Raw genomic sequence first — 23390 nt, 5'->3', positions numbered from 1 at the left:
GGAGGAGGGGAGAGGGCAAGTGAGGGGGGAATGAGTCAACCTTGCTCTCATCAGATTTGGCCTGAGGAGAGAATACCATACATACTCAGTTGGGTATCTTTCCCCACAGGAAAGAAGAGAAAGGAAGATAAAAAAAATAAAAGGGAGGGGGATGATGGAGGTGAGGGCAGATGGGGGTGGAGGTAATCAAAACAAACACTTTGGAAAGGGGACAGGGTCAAGGGAGAAAATTCAATAAAGCTGGATGAGTTGGGAAGGAGCAAAATGTAGTTAGCCTTTCACAACATGAGTATTGTGGAAGGGCTATACATAATGATACACGTGTGGCCTAGGTTGAATTGCTCGACTTCTTAGGGAGGGTGGGTGGGAAGGGAAGAGGGGAGAGGATTTGGAACTCAAAGTTTTAAAATCAGATGTTCAAAAAAAAAATTTTTGCATGCAACTAAAAAATAAGATACACAGGTAATGGGGTGTAGAAATTTATCTTGCCCTACAAGAAAGGAAGGGAAAAGGGGATGAGAGGGGAGGGCTGACTGGGGAACAGGGCAACCAGAATATATGCCATCTTGGAGTTTGGGGGAGGGTACAAATGGGGAGAAAATTTGTAATTCAAACTGTTGTGAAAATCAATGCTGAAAACCAAATGTGTTAAATAAATAAATTTAAATTAAAAAAATAAAACTAATTATATTATAAAGAAATTGCTATTAGATATTTTCCTTTAATCCTATGTCTAGTGAAAATTGAGTAACCATGGCAAGAGAGTTGAAAGGGATCTGACTTCCAATTTCTACATGTAAAAGAATCTCGCTACACAATCACTGCCTGAATACTTGGAGTGATGAGGAAACGTCCTCTCGATGTCCATTTTCTTACTAGATTATATGGGGTGAGTGAACCACCTCAATTCCTCTTGCGCTTTGTACAATCCAAATTATCCTTCACACATATGCTAAAATATTATTTTTAAAGCAAAAGTCTGAGCATGTCATTCCTTAGCTCAAACCTTTAATGCTTCCTGGCAAGCAGTGGAAAAAAATCAATTCTTTTTTTCTTTATTTTATTTTATTTTATTTTATTTATTTTATTTATTTAATATATTTAGTTTTCAGCATTGATTTTCACAAGAATTTGAATTACAAATTTTCTCCCCATTTCTACTGTCAATCCCACTCCAAGATGGCGTATATTCTGGTTGCCCCGTTTCCCAGTCCCTTTTGTGACCCCACTCCCCTCCCATCCCCCTTTCCCTTCTTCTCTTGTAGGGCAAGATAAATTTCGACACCCCATTGCCTGTGTATCTTATTTCCTAGTTGCATGCAAAAAAGTTTTTTCTGTTTTTGAATGTCTGTTTTTAAAATTTTGAGTTCCAAATTCTCTCCCCTCTTTCCCTCTCTGCCACCCTTCCTAAGAAGGCAAGCAATTCAACATAGGCCACATGCGTATCATTATGTAAAACCCTTCCACAATACTCATGTTGTGAAAAATTAACTATATTTTGCTCCTTCCTAACCTATCCCCCTCTATTGAATTTTCTCCCTTGTCCCTGTCCCTTTTTGAAAGTGTTTGTTTTTGATTGCCTCCTGCCCCTTCTGCCCTCCCTTCTATCATCCCCCCCTTTTTTATCTTCTTCTTCCTTCTTTCCTGTGGGGTAAGATACCCAAATGAGTGTGAATGGTACTCCCTCCTCAGGTCAAATCCAATGAGAGCAAGATTTACTCATTCCCCCCTCACCTGCCCCCTCTTCCCTTCCTACAAAACTGCTTTTTCTTGCCAATTTTATGCGAGATAATTTACCCAATTCTATCTCTCCCTTTCTCCCTCTCTCAATGTACTCCTCTCTTATCCCTTAATATTCAACTCACCCTGTGCCCTCTGTCTATGTGTGTGTGTATATACATATATATATGTACACACACCTATATATATATATATATACACATACATAGACACACATATGTATATATATATACATACACACATACACACACACACACACACACACACACACACACACACACATATATATATATATATATATATATATATATATATATATATATATATATATATGCATATTCCTTTCAGCTACTATGATACTGAGGTCTCGTGAATCATAAAAATCATCTTTCCATGTAGGAATGTAAACAATACAGTTAAACTTTAGTAAGGCCCTTGCAATTTCTGTTTCTTGTTTACCTTTTCATGCTTCTCTTGATTCTTGTGTTTGAAAGTCAAATTTTTGATTCAGCTCTGGTCTTTTCACTGAGAAAGCTTGAAAGTCCTCTATTTTATTGAAAATCCATATTTTGCCTTGGAGCATGATACTCAGTTTTGCTGGGTAGGTGATTCTTGGTTTTAATCCTAGCTCCTTTGACCTCCGGAATATTATATTCCATGCCCTTCGATCCCTTAATGTGGAAGTTGCTAGATCTTGTATTATCCTGATTGTGTTTCCACAATACTCAAATTGTTTCTTTCTGGCTGCTTGCAGTATTTTCTCCTTGATCTGAGAGCTCTGGAATTTGACAACAATATTCCTAGGAGTTTTCTTTTTGGGATCTATTTGAGGAGGCGATCGATGGATTCTTTCAATTTCTATTTTGCCCTGTGGCTCTAGAACATCGGGGCAGTTCTCCTTGATAATTTCTTAAAAGATGATATCTATGTTTTTTTTTTGATCACGGCTTTCAGGTAGTCCAATAATTTTTAAATTCTCTCTCCTGGATCTATTTTCCAGGTTAGTGGTTTTTCCAATGAGATATTTCACAATCCCTTCCACTTTTTTATTCCTTTGATTCTGTTTTATAATATCTTGATTTCTCATCAAGTCACTAGCTTCCACTTGCTGCAATCTAATTTTTAAGCTAGTATTTTCTTCAGCGGTCTTTTGGACCTCCTTTTACACTTGGCTAATTCTTCCTTTCAAGGCATTCTTCTCCTCATTGGCTTTTTGGAGCTCTTTCGCCGTTTGAGTTAGTCTATTTTTTAGTGTTGTTTTCTTCAATATTTTTTCAATATTTTTTTTTCATCTCCTTTATCAATTCACTGACTTGTTTTTCATGGATTTCTTTCATCATTCTCATTTCTCATCCCAATTTTTCCTCTATTTCTGTAAGTTGCTTTTCCAAATCCTTTTTGATCTCTTCCATGTTCTGAGACCAGTTCATGTTTTTCTTGGAGGCTTTTGATGTAGGCTCTTAGACTTTGTTGACTTCTTCTGGCTGTATATTTTGTCTTATTTGTCATCAAAGAAAGACTGCAAAGTCTGAGATTGAATCTGAGTCCCTTTTCACTGCCTGGTCAGGAGGACCTGGTGTCAGAAGCAAATGCAGCTGTAGTTCTGTAGTTGCACCACCTCCGCTGTCCCTGGGGTGGTGGCCAAACTCTGTCCCCCATAGCTTTTCCCACTATCCTTCTCTGTTGTCTTTGGTATTTGTGGGTTGAGAAGTCTGGTAACTGCCACAGCTCACTGATTCAGGGCACTAGGGCCTGTTCTGCATGGCTCCTGGTCTGGTTGGTCCTGCTGCCACCCAGGCTGGGCTCCGCTCCCCTCCATTCCATGCGTGATAGACCTCATCTAGTGACCATCCAGGCTGTCCTGATCTGGAGCCCTGCTTCCCTCTGCTATTTTGTGGGTTCTGCCATTCTAGAATTTGTTCAGAGACATTTTTTATAGGTTTTTGGAGGGACCTGTTGGGGAGCCCACGCAAGTCCCTACTTTCCAGCCTCCATCTTGGCTCAGCCCCCTAAAATCAATTCTTAGCCTGGTATTTGAAGCTCTGTACAATCTGACACTTATTAGATCACCTTAGCACTATGTGTAAAGGAAATCACAAGACATAATTGAAAGAGCTTTCAATATGATTTTGAAAAACCAGGGTTAAAATCTTGACTCTGTCACTTAGCACATCTTTGTGACCTTGGACAAGTCAATGTCTCTGGGACTCAGTTTCATTTTGTGCAAAATTAAGGAGGTGATTAAATTGTTTTTAAGGTCCTTCCAACTTTAACATTTGTGATTCTACAATTTTCACCTTCTCTATGTTCTCATTCAAGAGTTCCATGTTCCAACTAAACTAAACAACTAGCTATTTTCTGGTCTTGTTTTACGTACTTTGGCCTCAGTGCCTTGTGGAGATTAACTTCATACCTAAAGCATACCCAAAAATTAAAAAAAAGGAAAAGAAAAGAATACAAAAACCTACTAAGCATTTGCTAAATTCCTGGGCTTATCATAGGCACTAGGGCTGTGAAGGCAATTATACAGTGTTTTCTTTTTTTTTAATATTATTTTATTTTCCCCCAGTAACATGTCACAAAAAATTTTTAGCATTCATTTAACAAGATTTTGAGTTACAACTTTTTCTTTCACCATCCCTTCCCTATCCCATTCCTAAAGTGCTAGGCAGTTTGTTATAGTTTATACATTTGCTATCATGTAAAACATATTTCTATATCAGTCACATATATGAAAGAAGACACATTGAAAGAGAAAAAAAATAATCATGAAAAATAATAAAGTGAGAAAAATATGCTTCAATCTGCGTCGAGTGTCCATCAGTTCTTTATCCGGATCTGGATAGCATTTTCCTTCATGTGTCTTTTGTCTTGGATCATTGTATTGCTGAGAAGAGCCGAGTCATTTGTAGTTGATCATGAAACAATGTTGCTGATACTGTGTACAATGCTTCCTTCATTCTGCTCATTTCACTTTGCTTCAGTTTTTTGCAAGCCCTCTCAGGTTTTTCTGAAATCTGCCTGTTCATCATTTCTTACTTCACAGTGGAATTCCATTGCATTCATATATCACCACTTGTTCAGGGATTCCCCAGTTGATTTCAGCATCCCCTCAGTTTACAATATTTTGCCTCCATGAAAAGGGCTGCTTTAAATATTTTTGTACATGTAGGTCCTTTTTCCATTTTTGTGATCTCCTTGGAATACAGACCTTGAAGTGGTATTCCTGACTCTAAAGGTATACACAGTTTTATAGCCCTTTATGTCTAAAGCATACACCCATTTCACCTAATCTTGTTACCCAGTAGGAGATGTTGATCTGTGCCTAGTTTGTGTGCTATTGTTTTCCAGTTTGGGTTTATCAAACATTAGGTTATCCACTCTGCAATCCTCTTCTGTTTTATGTAAGAGTTCACCCATTCATATTCACAGTGATGATTACTAACTGTGTAGTTCCCTTTATCCTATTCTTCTCCCTGTTTGTGCTGTCTCTCCTTTCACCCTTTCCTTTCTCACAAGTGTTTTGCTTCTGTCTGCCACCTCCTCTCTGTCAATCCCTCCCCTTCTTAATCTTCTCACCTCCTACTTCTCTGTCAGGTAAAATCAATTTCAATATTCAACTAGTTGTGTATATTATTCCCTCTTTGAGACAATATTGATGAGACTAAGGTTCAAGTGATGCTCATCATCTAACTTTCCATCTTTCATACCTCTTCATCTTAAATAATTTACCCTATTCTACCTCTTCCTTCCTTCTATACCCATTGTACTCCTCTTTCTCATCCTTTAACTTTTTAAATATCATTCACTCAAATTCACCTTGTATCCATACCCTACATTTATGTATATGAGTTTTAACTGTACTATTAGTTGTACAATTTTTTAAGAATTATGAGTATCATCTTTCCATAAACAATTTAGCTCTATTGAAACCCTTGTGTTTCCTTTCCCATTTTACTTGTTTATGCTTCTGTTGGGTCTTGATATTGGAGGTCAAATTTTGGGGGGTTTAGTTCTTGTCTTCTCCTTATGAAAACTTTAAATTCTTCTATTTCATTGAACGACCATTTTCTGCCTTGGGGTATTATGCTTAATTTTGACAGGTAAGTGATTCTTGATTGTAGTCCTAGCTCCTCTGCCTTCTGGACTACCATGTTTCATGACCTCTGATCCTTTAATGTTGTAGCTGTCTGATCCTGTGTAATCCTGATTGTGGTTCCCTGATGTTTGAATTCTTTCTTTCTTGATTCTTGTGGTATTTTCCCCTTGACCTGATAGTTCTGAAATTTGGCTATAATATTCCTTTTACTATAATGTTATTTTGGGATCTCTTTCTTAAGCTGATTGGTGGATTCTGTCAATTCAATCTCTGTCAATTCATATTTTGCCCTCTGGTTTCTTGAAAGATGCTGTGCAGCTCCTCCTATTGATTATGGCTTTCAGATAGTCCAATGACTCTCATATTGTCTCTTCTGGATCTATTTGCCAGGTCAGTTTTTTTCCCATGAAGTATTTTATATATTATTCTATTTTTTCATTCTTTTGATTTTTTTGATTGATTCTTGATGTTTCATTGACTCATTAGCTTCCACTTGCCCAATTCTAAATTTTAAGGTGCTGTTTTCTTTGATGGACCTTTGTATCTCCTTTTCCATTTGGCGAAATCTACTTTTTAAGCAGCTTTGCAACCTGCTGACTCTTTTCCATAATTCTCTTGCATCACTCTAATTTATTTCCGCATTTTTCTTATACCTCTCTTATGTGATTTTTAAGTTCCTTTTTGAAATCTTCCATGAGTTCTTTCTGGACTTGAGATCATTTCCCATTTTTCCTTGGGGTTTTACCCATAGTTGTTTTGGCATTGCTGTCCTCTTTTGAGTTTGATTCTTGGTCTTCCCTGTCATCATAATAACTTTCTATGGTAATATTTTGTTGTTGTTGTTGTATTGCTCATCTTTTTGGGGGGTGTTTCCTTTAAGCTGTTCTCCCAGTATGGAAGGGGCCTTGACTGAAGCTTCTTGTGCCAGTGGCTACAGGCCCTGGCTGTTTACCTTGTGCTGCTCTGATGTGATCTTGAGGCCCACATGGGATCCTCCTGTCTGCTGCTGCACTAAGGGGATGGTGTATGTGGTGGCTGGCACTGCTGGAAGCTGTAGGGGTCTGACAGGTTACCTCGTGATGAGTTGGGGTCCTAGTGGTGTCTGGCATGGGCTAAGACAATGTGGGGATGTTTCTGTGTTTCCCTGGGGCTACCTTGAAGTACATGGTGGTCTGGGCTCTGGAGGTGGTCAATTTGCTTGGAGCTGTGCTGAAGTGCATGGAAGTGGATGTGTATTTGCCTGGGGCTATACTGAAGCATGTGGTGGTTCTCAGAGTTAGAGTGTGCCACTTCCCCTGGATATTCTAAGGCACACAAGGGATCCTGGTGTAGGCATTTACCTGCGTCACTATACTGTACTATACTATACTATACTATACTCCACTGTACTATACTCCACTATACTATAGCTCAGGATCTCCTGCTGGTTTGCTGAGGTGGGGCTTGAAGCTGGCTTGTTGGGACACTTAATGTTCTGAACTATACTCCCTTTTTATCCAAGTGAGACAGACCTTTCTTGCCAATCTGCCAAGTTTTTTGGACCAAAAGATTGTTTAACTCTGTCTTTTAGGTGGTTCTGCTTTACCAGGATTTGTTTGGGGCACGATTTTATGAGCATTTGCAGGTGAATATGGGAGAGTTAAAGTGATTTACTGCTTACGACACCATCTTGACTCCTGGAAGTAATTCTCTATAGTCTTTTCTGAAAAAAATATACATATGCCATCCTGCCTCTCTAAATTATTTTCTTCCATCAGGTCCTAGATCATATTTGACCTATTGTATGAAATATCCTTTTATCTTCCCAATGAAAAGAAAATTCTCTCTCTCTCTCTCTCTCTCTCTCTCTCTCTCTCTCTCTCTCTCATGCATTGCATTTTCTAGGCTCTTTATTGGCTCTCATGACATTCTGCTTTATATTATACTAATTTGATTTTATATCAAGCACTTAAAATGAATGAGATTGTATTCTTTTTCATTATTTATCTTCAGCTTCAATAATAGTGTATTGCACAAAGTAGGCACTTTTTTTAGAGTGGGGAAGACAAGGCAATTGGGGTTAAGTGACTTGCCCCAGGTCACACAGCTAGCAAGTTTGTCAAGTGTCTGAAGCCAGATTTAAACTCAGGGTTGGATTCCAAGGCTGTTGCTCTATTCACTACACCACCTAGCTGCCCCAAAGTAGGCACTTTATAAGTTCTGATGGAATTGAATTAAAAAGCAGTGGAAGCTTTCATTGACAGGGAGGGAAAATAAGCAGCAAAAGTATTCAACTTCTTTTTTTCCTTCTGTTTCCTCTATGAAATGGTTAACAGGGAGCTCAAATCACAGATAATGAAAAAAAGGAAAGCACCATGATGTGAAGATACAGGAAACTTTCTTTCAAATCATAAACACATGAATTAAATTCCCTCTTCTAACATATCCAACAATAAAAATAACTGGTTTCATGACCATAGTATGTCACTTAACTTTTCTCTTGACCCCAAGCTACTTTCTAAAATGATAAATTACAAATGAGCAAATGAAATTTCTACACCGGGAATTCTCCACACTGATAAATAAACTCCAGTGGCTTCTTATTGCCTCTAGCAGAAAATACAAAATGTTCTGTTTGGCATTCAAAGTCCTTCATTACTTAGTCCCCTCCTGCATTTCCAGTCTTCTTACAAACTTCCACCACAACATGTTCTCTACTATCCTGTAACACTGTCCTTTTGGCTACTCCACAAACAAGATATTTTATCTCTCAGTTCCCATTATTTTCTCTGGTTGTCCCTCATGCCAGGAATGTTCTCCCTCCTCCATTCTGACTATTGACCTCTCTGGCTTCCTTTAAGCCCCAACTGTGATATATAAAAAGTTCAATACATAGTCTCTGGATAATTAATTATTTTATTAATCATGATAGCAATAATTAATAAAAAGGTCAGTAGTACTCTCATATGCCAAAAGACCCCTCACAGAACTCACTCAGTGCTTATATGCCCTTTGAGGAGAGGGTGTGCCTGAGGGTGGAAATGAAAGAATTAATATTACCGTGAAAGGTGGGCTTATTCTAATATGAGCCAGGGAGGTATGACCCTGATCAAACCATGTTGGTGCAGGACACACACACACACACACACACACACACACACACACACACACATATATTATATATATATATGTATGTATATATATATATATATATATATATATGTATATATACATATATACATATCATTCCATCTAGCTTAATCTAGATGAAAGGGGTAATCCATTTCTACACAGACTTGTCTGAGTAAAACACATTGGGCGTGAATCAATCAATTCATTTAAACAAAAATTTCTTTATCATTTAAACAGATCTGAATTTTACCTCTCATTATCAGCCCAATACTTCAAAGGCTTTCTGAATAACTTAAAGGAGCTGATTTCTGAATGAGGATGTAGAAGAGGAGAAAAAAAACCCTTAGTCCTAATTCACTAATTGGTTATTAATATAAGAGAGAAATGATTTCTCTAACAATTAAAATTCTACAGGAATCATACCTTAACCCCTATTAATTCCAGTGCTTTCCTTCTTTTAATTATTTCTTTTTTGTCCTGTATATAGATTGCTGTGTGTATATTTGTTTTCAATTGTTCTCCCTCATTAGATTGTAAGGTCCTTGAGTGTAGGGACTGCCTTTTGTCTCTTTTTGTATAACCAGAATTTATCACAGTGCCTGGCACATAACAGGTGCTTAATAAATGTTTATTGATTGATGGCTGAAAGTGCAAAGTCAGTATAAAAGTAGACAAACAGAAGCTATGGTAAGAGATATTGAGATACATAGATGCTTTTAATAAGTTTGAGTCACCTGGTATGCATAGCTTCCAGGATAATGAAATGGTTTGCAGACACAATTGTTGAACTACTGTTAGTGATATTTGATAAGCAGAATAAGATAAGGTTTAATAGACATTCAGTTCATTGGTTGGTGAACTTTGAGATGAGAGAGAGAGGGGGGAGGAGATTTATTAGGCTCTCACCGTATGATAGGCACTGTGCAAGTCCTAGAAATATAAATACAAGCAAAAGGAAAGAAAAAAAAGAAAAATAATCCTTGCTTGGGAGGGACTGTCTTTCTAATTACTTTGTAATCAGAGACAACACATAAAAAAAAAAAACTGAAAGCAGTAGGGGAGAGCAAGGTGAAAAAGTAGTCAGGAGACTCAGAGGTTGAACCAGGTGAAAAGTAAGCATGGCTGATGTGGGTACTTTCTCTAATGGAGGTTCTAGGGAGGAACTCAATCAGAGTAGTCTGTACCAATGGAGCGATTGTCAGTATAAGTAGGCCACTGGAACTGAGTTGGAGAAGTAGAACAGGGAGTCATGAGCCATCAATAGTAAAATTCTACAAGACATTATTAGAGATGGTTTGTGAGTGCTTAGAAAGGAATAAAGTATTCACTAAGACCCAGAAAGAATTTATTAAGTCATGATAATATAACTTCAATTCTTTCTCTGATCATATTATTAGACTACCCACAGTGCCATGGACACAGTGTATTTGGTTAATCATACATCATTGACCAAAAGATATCTATGACAATACCTTTGTGGATAGAATGTAGAGTTGTGCACTACATTTTTGTACAGTCAGATGATAATAGATTCATTCAGCTTCGGGAAAGAGGATAGAACAACGTTAAAGGTATTATACTGATACATGTGTAACCAAAAAGTGTTGCTATGGAGAGCAAATTTTGTTTGTTCTACATGTTTGTTATTCTCTCTCTTCCGGGAGCAGAAAAAGCTTAAAATCCTTCTGATATCTATTGCCTCTTCCTCCACTTATTCAGGCCTACTCAGAATAAAGGTTTATCTTTTTCTCTTTTTTCTCTTTTCTTATCTCGTCTGCTCTCTTTTCCTTTTTTGTCTTTGTGCCTCTTCATCTCTGTATCTCTCTATCCCTGTACCTGTTTCCCTGTGTCTCTGTCTGTGTGTCTCTTTAACTCATTCTCTATTTCTCCTTTTTGTCTTTTACCATCTGTGTTTCTCTCTGTGTCTATTCCTCTCTGTCTCTATTTATCCACATTTCCCTCTTTTCCCCCTTATAAAGGCCTCAGTTTTAGATGGGATCCCTTCTCTTACTTTTGGGAAGAGTAAATAGGATTACTAATAAAATACAAATAATATTAGCTCAACAAGCCCACTGTGCTCTTAATCCAGAAAGGTAATCTTCCAGGCAGTTATGCCCCACTAAACTTAACAGCCAAAGCATTCTCCTCAGCACTCTCTGATATCAATTAAAGACATGTACACAAGGTAACTAAAAAAACTCTTGCTTTTTTTCTAGAGAAACTGATCTTTAAAATGCCAATAAATAAATAAATAACAGCTTAAAAGGGAAAAAGGAAAGTTTGGATTTGAATCTCCTTCTGAAAGAAGTGATAACAAGAAAGGAGGAGAGACAGTGGACAGTATAAGGACATTTTCATCTGCCTGGATTTGTTGCCACTAGAATAACACTAACATTTAGAGTTAGATTGTACTAACAATTGGACTTATTTTCCTCCTCTTTTTCATATATATATAGTATTTTACTCCTCTTTTGTTTGCCATGCTGGACAAAGCTGGTGGCAGTTCCATGGTAGATGGGTAAGCCTGAAACCATCATGTTTCGAAAAATCCACTTGTCTTCTGCTCCCCTCCAACTTCATGTACAAAACTTCTTCAAACCTAACATGTATAATCTTACCTAGCTTTTGAAACTGTGTGATAGTTCTATTAACATCCTGGACCATAAAACCCAAGGTTCTTAGCTAGTCTTGGTATACTTCCTATTGTATCAGCCAAATAATTGGTTCCTTTCAGTGTTGGGATGCTGAATAAGTGTAGTGTGATGTCAGTAATGTCAGAATAAATCCTGTTACACTTTTAATGGTAAGAATTGTCAAAGTTAGTCTGCATCACAGGAACTAATGGTGTCAGATGCTCTCATATTTTTCTGGTTAAAAAAGAAAGAGTATAGTTACTCCTAATAAAGCATTAACATTTCTTCTTATAAATTAGACAAAATGAATTTAATAATGTCTTGTGCAGTTGCCCTATAAACATAGTTTTATTCCCAGGACATAATTTATATGCTTGGAAAGATGGTTTAGCACTTAATATTCAAATGATAGCTTAGATGTATTTAACTCTTCTCAATGAATAAGTTTGGTTAGAATTGCCATCTTTTTCCCTGGGCGGGGGATGGGGAAAGCAAGGTCACCTTTTACTATATAGTAGACTTATGTTTCAAGATCACAGTAATTCATTCCAGGTCTTTTCCTTAGTGCATGGAATATCTCTGCTTTGAGAATTAAGTGAGATTTTCAATAGCCTTTGAAGAAAACACACCTTAAAATGCTAAATCCTAATGCAAAATTATTAATTTTTATTTATAGAGTAAGAGGATTTATCTCTAGTAATTTAAAAAGAAAAAAAATCTTCCTCGAGCATTTTTCACTTCAATACTTCCTTAAGAACAACAAAGTTGATAAAATTGACATTTAATCATTTAACACTAATATGTTAGGTTTTTTTCCCCAGGAGGATAATGCATTTGCAGCAGGATCAAATACTGCTTTGGCCAGAAATATGGGAGGATATTGTGATCTACCAAAGAGGGACATTGTGAACATATTTCTAAAAGGAAGGAAAATAATGACTGCCTATTTTTGCTACACATTACATTGGCTTTGCTATCATTCTTTTCTACTTTTCAGACAATAGTTTTGAGAAATAAAATTTTCATGAAGTGATTCTGATGTTCAAAAAGAAAAATAAAAGCATATGGCAATACCAGATTCTGCAGAGTAAATTACTAATTTTATTTTTTATGAAAGAAAGAACTTTTGGAAATGAATAGCATTCTTCTGTTCAAATCAGAGTAGCTGCCTCTGATGCCAAAGTCAGTTTTCCATCCCCTTTTCTATGGGATACAAAACTGCCAATTATAAAGAGCACATGGTTCTGATCTTGTAACTTTCTCAAATCAGAAATTTACATCTGTACTTTCTTTGATCCTCTCAGGAATGCGATTGCTCAATCACTATCATTGAAGCACTGAGCCTTGGCCAAACAGTTGAAGAATGCAGATATTTTTATTAAAGACTTTCTGTCAGCAGACTGAGATTCAGCATATTCCTTTTAATGAAAAGGCTAAGAGCAGGTTTAATAGCCTAAAGACTTTTCCATTAGTGACTCCTGCAATTGCTACTCTCTAGAACCCTTGGTTCTATAAGTCATTTCACATTCTTATTTTGCACTGCTGTCATATGTGCTCATTTTCACTTGAGCACTTGAGAAGGCAGCTTTAAAATTGTTATACATTCTTATTCTTTGTGTTTGAAGAAAAAGTTACTGAGTGAAATTGTTACCTTTGGGAAAAGGTAACTGGGTAACTTTAAGTAGTTTCAAGTTTGGGAGCCAGTCTTATCTAAAAAAGTGATTTGGCGTTTGGTGAGGGGAGAAGTAAGACAAAGATCACCAACTTCAGTGTCCCCAAACTACCTGGCTGATTCCTTGCCTTTATATACATCAGAAACTTGATGGAGCTTGAAAGGACACTTCTTAATGGAGTTGCTTTAGAATTATGTGTGGACTCTGGTTAGCCACCAGAAATACAATAAAACTTAAAAGGAATTTTCTCAGTCTGAGCAGCAATAAAGAAGTTACGTTCAAAACACAGTGTTCTACCTTAACTGGTAAGCTAAATAAATGTAGCTGACTAAAGTCTGGAATGATGAAAAAGCTGGGGACTCACTGGTACTATGTTCTAAAAGAACCAACAGGTCTTTTCCTGCTCTGAAGGTCTCTGGTGACTAGCAGAACAACAGAATATCTGAGGAAGCCACATGACATCTGAAGAACAGATTCTGGCAAAGTCCAGTTGAGATGCCGGTAGAGTACAAGACACCAGAGGAACAAATGAGCAGAAGTATAGTGGATATAGTGGCATAGTGGATAGAGACATACATCTGCAAAATGTGACAACTGCTGGAGTGTAAGCAGCAGCAACAGAGGCAGAGAAGGATTCTAGTAGGAACATCACCTTAAAAGTGTGTTCTGGCTGCATATGCTCATTATCTATGTGTATTCCTTCAAAATCAGTTATCCACACATGTGCGCCTCCGGGAATGTTCTCTGGAGATGTATATGTATATGTGTGTGTGTGTGTGTGTGTGTGTGTGTATGTGTGTGTGTATATCTCTGTGTGTGTATATATATTTTATATTTATATATATATATGTATATGTATATATGTATATATAATATATATCGATTGTATATATATGTGCATGCATATGTGTGTATGTGTATGTATATGTATATGTATATGTATATGTATATGTATATGTATATGTATATGTATATGTATATGTATATGTATATGTATATGTATACAAATACATACCCCTACCACTGAAGGTTGTTGTTATGTGAGATAACATTTGTTATGTGCTTTGCAAATTGTGAAGTGCTGCATAAATGTTAGCAATTATCATTAGGTTATAAGCTGCCATTTTTAGTTGTTTTACTGACCAAACCAGAAAACACATTAGTTGCTAAAAGAAAGTCATAAAATTAAATAGCATAACAAAATTAATCTCTCTCTCTCTCACTCACTCTCTCTCTCTCTCTCTCTCTCTCTCTGTATCTGCTCAATATGAATGTGAGGGGCAATGAGGTGGCAGTGGATAGAGCATGGACAATCAGGAAGACTCCTATTCATAAATTCAAATCCATCCTCAAACACTTACCAGCTGCATGACCCTATGCAATTCACTTAACTCTGTTTGCCTCAGTTTCCTCATATGTAAAATGAACTGGAGAAGGAAATGACAAGCAAGAGCACTCCAAATGGAGTCACAAAGAGTTGGATACAACTAACATAACTGGACAGTGTTTATATAGATGTATGTGTGTATACGTACGCACACATCAATCAATAAACATTTATTAAGTGCCTAATATGTGTCAGGTTCTGTGCTGGCACATGATCCTTTCTTTTTTCACTGGTGTAATATATCCTTTCTCCCATTTCAGGTATCTTTGTAAAAGCATATCCCAGGTATGTATTTATGCATGGTGAAGGATATTTCTTCTTTGGTTATGCTCTTTAATTTTAGGTCTCATTTTTGGAACTAATGTGTATTCTAGTTGGATACACTAATGAGGCTTGTGAGTTAATGATAATACCTAGCACTTATGTAGTAACACTTGAAAGTTTGCAAAGTGCATTACAAATATTATCTCATTTTATTCTTGTGGCAATCCTCAGTGGTATGTGTTATTATTGTTACCATTTTACAGATGAGGAAACAGACAGAAGTTAAATGACTTACATGGCCCATAAGTGTCCAAGGTTCATTTGAACTGAGGTCTCCTTAACTCCAGATGTATGTCTCTATCCACTCTACCATCCAATTGCTTCAGGTTTGCGGTAATTGTTGGCCTCCAGTGCAACATGAATTTGGGGTAGTTTGCTGGGGATCCACATGAGAGGTCCTCAAGTTCTAAATTAGTGGTAGCAAATATCTATACTCTAAGAATTGATTTGCTTTTATGGAATAGATAAAATTCCTTCAGAATAAACTGTGAATTTGTTCATAGAATAAACAGGGTACTCCACTAGCAATGTAACAATGTTCCAATTTCTCCACATCCTTTCCAGCATTTATCATTTTCCTGTTTTGTTATTTTAGCCAATCTGACAGAAGAGATGTGGTATCTAAGAGTTGTTTTGATTTGTATTTCCCTAATTAGTAGTGATCCAGAGCATTTTTTCATATAACTATATATAGCTTTAATTTCTTCCTCTGAGAACTGCCTGTTCATATCCTTTAACCATTTCTCAATTGGGGAATGGCTTGTATTCCTATATATTTGGCTCAGTTCCCTGTATATTTTAGAAATGAGGCCTTTATCAGAGATACTAGTTGCAAAGATTTTCTCCTAATTTTCTGCTTCCCTCATAATTTTTGTTGCATTGGCTTTTTTTGTACAAAAATGTTTCAATTTGACATAATCAAAATTACCCATTTTGCATTTTGTAATGCTCTCTCTATTTTTTATTGGGTCATGAATTCTTTACTTTTCCATAAATCTGATAAGTAAACTATTTCTTGCTTTCCCAAATTACTTATAGTATCAGCATTTACTCCTAAATCATGAACCCATTTTGACTTTATTTTGGTATATGGTGTAAGATATAGATCTATGCCCAGTTTCTGCCCTACCATTTTCCAATTTTCCCAACAGTTTTTGTGAAATAGTGAATTATTAGCCCAGAAGCTGGCCTCTTTGGGTTTATCAAAGAGTAGATTGCTAAACTTGTTGATTTCACCTACTTGTGTACCTATCCTATTCCACTGATCCACACCCCTGTTTCCTAACCAGTACCAGGCAGTTTTGATGACTGCTGCTCTGTAGTACAGTTTAATATCTGGTGTGGCTAGGCCACCTTCTCTAGCATTTCTTTTCATTAATACCCTAGATATTCTAGACCTCTTGTTTTTCCAGATGAATTTTGTTACTATTTTGTCCAGCTCAGTAAAATAATTTTTTAGTAGTTCGATTGGTATGGCACTGAATAGATAGATAATTTAGGTAAAATTGTCATTTTGATTGTATTAGCTCAGCCTAACCATGAGCAACTGATATTTTTCCATTTATTTAGATCTGATTTTATTCGCGTGAAAAATGTGTCATAGTTATGTTCATATAGGCCCTGGGTTTGTCTTGGCAAATAGACTGCCAAATATTTTTTAGTGCCTACAGTAACTTTGAATGGAATTTCTCTTTCTATCTCTTGCTGTTGGGATTTGTCAGTAATGTATAGGAATGCTGAGGATTTATGTGGGTTTATTTTATATCCTGCAACTTTGCTAAAGTTGTTTATTATTTCAAGTAGTTTTTTACTTGATTCTCTAGGATTCTCTAAATAAATCATCATATCATCTGCAAAAGTGATAATTTAGTTTCTTCTTTTCCTATTCTAATTCCTTCAATTTCTTTTTCTTCTCTTATTGCTACAGCTAACGTTTCTAGTACCAAATTGAATAATAGGGATGATAATGGACATCCTTGTTTCACCCCTGATCTTATTGGGAATGCATGTAGTGAGCTGATTCAGACATTTTGGAGAGCAATTTGGAACTATGCCCAAAAGGCTATAAAAATGTTCATACCCTTTGACCCAGCAATACCACTTCTAGGGTTGTATCCCAAAGAAATCACACAAGCGGGAAAAGGACCCATATGTACAAGGATATTTATAGCGGCTCTTTTTGTAGTAGCCAAGAATTGGAAATCAAAGGGATGCCCATCAATTGGGGAATGGCTGAACAAGCTGTGGTATATGAAGGTAATGGAATACTATTGTGCCATAAGAAATGGGGATGATACGGACTTCATCACAACCTGGAAAAACCTACACGACATAATGCTGAGTGAGCGGAGCAGAGCCAGGAGAACATTTTACACAACCACAGATATGTGGATTCCCTGAGGACCACGCGTGACATACTTCGCTCTTCTCAGCAACGTAAGGTGCAAGGACAACTCCAGGGGACTCACGATGGAGAATGCTATCTTCATCCAGAGAAAGAACTGTCAAGTTTGAATACAGATTGAGGAGCACTACATGCTCGCCTTTTTTGCTTCTCTTTTGTGTTTGTTTTTGGGTTTTTTTTTTTGGTTCTGTTTCATCTATCTCATGATTCATTCCATTGGTCATAATTCTTCTCCACAACTTGATTAGTGTATAAATTAATTCAATGTGAAGTTATACAGGGCAGTTAAATGAGATCCCATGCCATCTTGGGGAGGAAGGGGGGAAGGAGGGGAGAAAATCTGGAACTCAAAATTATGTAGAACCGTGTGTGGTAAACTAAAAATAAAAAAAAAAACAATAAACAGGGTAATGTTTGATGTAAAAGTAAAAAAAAAGCACAATGGTATGTTTAATTAATATTTGAGGCTAATTTATTTTCATTTCTTAGAAATTGACTTTGAAAGTCATTCCAAAATAGAAATCCCCCCCCCAAATATTTCAAGTAGTGTTGTCCTATAGAGAGTATATAGACCTCCAAGGTGAGTGCTTTAAAAGGAGACAACTCACATTTATATTCCTAAAATTTAGTATCTTGGTCAAATCATTCCCTTCCCAGTAACAATTTTCCCATCCATAAAGAAAGGCACTGGAATCAAAGCAATAATTCTCAAGATAAATTTGAATTTGAAAACAAAAATCTTCATTTTAATGCAGCTATATCTACACTTCCCCTTTCCCCATAATTTCATCTAAGTAGCTAAGTATTAAGCAGGAGCCCGGGAGAAGAAAAGGAGAGCTGAGGACAGGAGGCAAAGGAGAAGTCATTACTTTGTCTTTTTTTAGATATTAAATTTAAGAAATATGGATCTTCAGTAACAATGTTTTGCTACAAATAAAACTACTTAGACTGTTATTTGGGGAAATATTGAAGTAAGTGATCTCTGGAGTTCATTTAAATATAATTTTGTTAGTTAATAATAACACCTTGAATGGGGTTGTACTTGAATGCGCTGATGTATGACCAGCAATTTTGGCTATAATACAAATCAATGTTGTTGATTTTCTATGGCAATAGGTATTTGTAGAACCCTTTACTCTATTTTTAGGCATTATCTCCAGAAGGCTTGTATCTTCATTATGTCTACATAATATCTGGCTATAAAAATGAAAAAGAAAGTCAGCGAAATCAGTCATTGTGGACAGAAGACTGAAAGTTGGTTCTTAATTCTGAATCGGCAGTGTTCAAGTCCCACTTCTCATACATGCCGGCTGTGTAACCCTCAGCAAGTAGTTTAACCTCTCAGAACTCTAGACAACTCCCAAAGACTATAGGTTATGGATAAGATGATCATTTGCATTGGTGAGGGAGTTTCTGCAGCTGAGAGTTCCCTATACCAAAGAAAGCAGAGTTGGGTCCTTATCCTTATAACAATTAATTTGATATGTCAATGGGCATATATTTGTTTCTTTAGATCAGGGGTATCCAACCTTAGTTTTTTATTGAAACAATATATTTTGATTTGCCATTTTAGTGAGAGCTCTGTGGTAGCTCTGTTTCATTTACTAAAGCACTTATGGAAATTTCTATGCTAGTAGGCAGGTCACATTTTTGACAGCCCTGCTTTAGATATTAAATCAAAGAGGCACATTTGACATGAAGCAAATGAAATGACAGCAATAGCATATATTTGTGCATGTTTTTCCTTTAATATCTATGTTTTTTATTGTGTTTTGCTCAACCTGTATGCTTCCAGACAGGTTGAAATAGCTGATTAGATATAGTCTAATTTTTTCTAACCCTAGTTTCCAGAAAGGAACCTGTCACAACTTTTCCTGAACCACAGGCAATCTTTAAGTAGAGGTTCTCTCCCATGAAGCTTTCTTACTTTTCCCTCTGATTTGTCTTTTCATTTTGTTTCAACCTATATTTTTAGGATTAAATGTTAAAACCCTTAGATTTAGAGCTCTGATTTAAGACACTGTTGAGTTGAGTAACAACATACTGGAAAAATAGTGTGTCTGCTACTAGTAGAGTAAGTATGAGATGAAAAAGAATTCAAGATGATAGACATTTTGCAGTATTTTTGCAAAAAATTTGCAGCAATCATTAGAAAATCATCATAGAAGTGAACAGTTATTGCTATCCAAAAGCACCCACAGACATACTTATAATAGAAGCACTAACATTAAATGAATCATGGTAATTCCTGACATTTATAATACCTCCATAGTTTTTTCTCCTAATATTTTAATCAGTGAGTTACAAAATGGTCTTGTGACATACTAGATAGTTTTATATGGTGACTCCATTCTAAATATAACTTTAGTTAGAGAAGATATGTCCTTATTTCACTTTGTGACTCTGGTAAATCCTCAGAGCAGTGGCTCTACAGGAAATGCTTATAATTATTCTGCTGCTACCATGTCACCTTTGGGAGTAATCCCCCCCACCCCCTTCATGATAATGATAGCACAAAAGTCCATCTGTACTGTAAACCTTCTTTGATATAGGCTGATTTTAATTATGGTAATCTGATACATCCATATGTCCTACAAACAAAGGCTATTATTTTTTTAATAGACTTAAATGTAAATATAGTTAGGGTAGCATGCAGATAGTGTGAGTGAAGAGGGTTGAGATAATTGTCAAATTATTTCATTAATAAATCAGCAGTAGTGACTCTTGTTCTTAGAATCCCTGTAGAGCCCTGAAACTATCTCTCCTCTATGTATTTAATATGTCTTTGGGGGCTGAGGCAGACACCACCACTAGCCACTGTACTGGGAACTCTCCTTGAACACTGATATTTCCAAATTCACTTGCCCACCTAAGTTCACAAGGCCTTTATGTGGCAAAACTGTGTGCAATAGAAGACCAAAAGAAAGGTTGGAGGCCAATGACATTTTCTTCCTTTCTCCCCCAAAGCAATTTTTTTTCTCTCATAAGAATAACTTCCAACCACAAGCATCCATCTCTACAATCCATGGTTCCAAACTAATCATTTTGACCTTAAATCCGAAGGGCATGATTGAATCTCCCCAGATAATACAAAACATGCTTCCTGTTACACTTCATTAAAATAACTTGATTGGCTGCTTCATTAATTCAAGAGAAATATCTATGCCTTATTCACTGCTGATTGAGTGATTCAATTGAAATATCCTCAATAGATCAATATATCTGAGTTAGAGAATTGTGTTCATTACTTTAAGTGGGATGGAGTAGAGTTATTGATTACCACAAATGAACCCCATCATAACCTCAAGGTGGAATCCTTTAGGTCAAGTCTTGCACATGACATCACTAATCACAGAGCTAGTGTCAATTAGAGACAAAATGATAATGCTAGTTTTTTTAATACTTTATGCTAGAGTGTTTATTATGTTTTGGAGAGGTAGATAGATAGATAGATAAATAGGAGAGGGAAAAAGTTTAAGTAGAAAAGTACTTAATTTATTCCAGGCTATTTCTATTTCTTTAAGTCTTCTGCTTTGTGTTATTTATATATCTATATGTATGGACAATTGTTTACTTATAAACATTATACATATATATATATATATATATATATATATATATATATATATATATATATATATATATATACACATATATATACACACATACACATATATATGTATGCTTGTATACATACATGACATTTTATAGGAAAAATAATACAATGAATTAGTATGACATTAAAGTCCCTTTCAGCTATAAATCCTATGATACCATGAAATGAGAAATTGTGATTTTCCCCAGAAATGTATGACTGAAAAATCACCATTTGACTTACTCATACAGGCACCATACAGTGTACTTCTACATACTTAATGCCAACTACCTGAAATGATTGTAAAAGCCTGGAAAAAGTTTGTAAAATACGTTGGAAAATTTTGGAAAATTTAGAAATTTGGAAAATTGAAAAAAAATCAGAAAAAGCTGGTTGTTGAAGGGCATAACTGTAGACCTAAAAAATTACATCCTATTTCATATATACATATATGTATAATGTTTTCTCTTTTTGAAATAATTTTCCTTATTTTTTACTTCACAGAAATTCACATCACCAGTATCCCCCACTTTGTCCCTCATAAAAAGCTATCTCATATAAGATAAAACTTTTGAAGAAAAAAGCAATAAAATTGTTAAATATGTTTAAAAATTCTGAAAGTATGTGTAATTATACTTGGGAAAATCCCACTTCTACAAAGGAGTGAAGTTGAAGTCCAGTCTAATGGAACTATGCTTGTTCTTTGTCATTTTCTTACATTCACTTTTTAATTTTTATTTTTAAATTATTTATTCTATTTTTAATTTATGGGAGAAATCAAACATTTCCATAACATTCTATACTAAAAGATGACTGCACAAGAAAGAGCAAATCTATTGTATACAACTTGTTATTCTATTTAAATATATAATGAAGTTATCATGTAAATTTATTTTTTTCATTTTTTTCTCTGCTCATCATAGAGTTGGCTACTGTTAGACACAAATGCACAAACGTGTGTATAAACATGTATATGTAAATTTGTTGTATACATACTTTTAATTATAAGTTCTTTCCCTGGATTCAAGTAGTCTTCCTTCATATGTCCCTGTAGTTGATTTGTGTATTTACAATAGTCAAAATGACTTATTTGCTCAAAGTCATTCTTAAAACAATGTTGCTGTTACTATATACAATGTTCTCTTTTTCTGCTCATTTTACTTTTTATTATTTCATGCAAGCCTTTCCATGTTTTTTTTTCCAAAATTATTGAGCTCATCATTTCTTATACCACAGTAATATTCTATCACAATCATATACCACTACTTCTTCAGCCATTTCCCAATTTGACAGAATCTCTGCAAGATCCAGTTCTTTACCAGCACAAAGAGAACTGCTATTACTATTTTATCACATATGTTCTTTTCCTGTTACATTCATCATCTTTGGAAATAGACCTAGTAGTGGTATTGCTGGGTTAAAGTCTATTTATAACTCTTTGGACATAATTTCAGATTGCTCTCCAAAATGGTTGGATCTTTTTACAATTCTACCAACAATGAACTGGTGTCCCAATTTTTCCCCATCCTCTCCAACGTTTGTTACTTTCCCCTTCAATAACTTTAGTCAATCTGGTAGGTAAAAATTCATTCACTTTTTATTGTTTTGTGATTGCCATTTTCATTTAAATTATTGTAATCATTTTGCATGTTGTTTTCTTGGCTCTGCTTACTTAAATCTGCACCAATTCATGTCAGTCTTTCCACATTTCTACAGTTGTCATATCTACCATTTCTTATAGGACAATAATATTCCATTATATTTGTGTACCTCAATTTGTTTAGCCACTCTCCAAGGGATAGACGTATATTTTGTTTCAAATTTTCTCATCACACAATCAAAAAAAAATGTTGCTATATTTTGGTGTATACTTTAACTTTGATTTTTTTTTTCTTGTCAATAACCTCTATGCCTTATATTCTAAATATTTTAATCCCTGAATCAAAATGTATAGATATTTTAATAACTTGATTTTCTAATTCATTTTCCTCCAAAGCATTGCATTGATTCAGTATTCCAAAACAATATGTACCTACCTTCCAAAACCTCTCCAACAAAGACTATTACTTTTTTGCAAATCTTCGTCAATTTCCAGGGCAGGGGGTTAAATTTCAAAATTGTTATGTTTTTCATTTCTCTTGTTTTAAGTGATTTGGAATAGTCTTCTTTATGGTCATTATTAGTTTTCAATTTTGCAATTGAAAACTATCATTTTATCATTTATATTTTGACCAAAAAAATTCCCATCATATCTACATCTATGTATCTATATTATCTATGCATCCAGGTATCTATGTAGCTGTCTGTCTGTCTCTCTATCTATCTATCTATCTATCCATCTTTCTATCAATCTATCCATCTACACTAAGACATATACTATGTGTGTGTATAATATACACATTATAAACACATTATATACGTTCT

Source organism: Trichosurus vulpecula, chromosome 9 (assembly GCF_011100635.1).
Source record: "Trichosurus vulpecula isolate mTriVul1 chromosome 9, mTriVul1.pri, whole genome shotgun sequence".
Classification (NCBI taxonomy): domain Eukaryota; kingdom Metazoa; phylum Chordata; class Mammalia; order Diprotodontia; family Phalangeridae; genus Trichosurus; species Trichosurus vulpecula.
The sequence above is the reverse complement of the archived record's forward strand: the minus strand, read 5'-3'. Positions refer to the sequence as shown.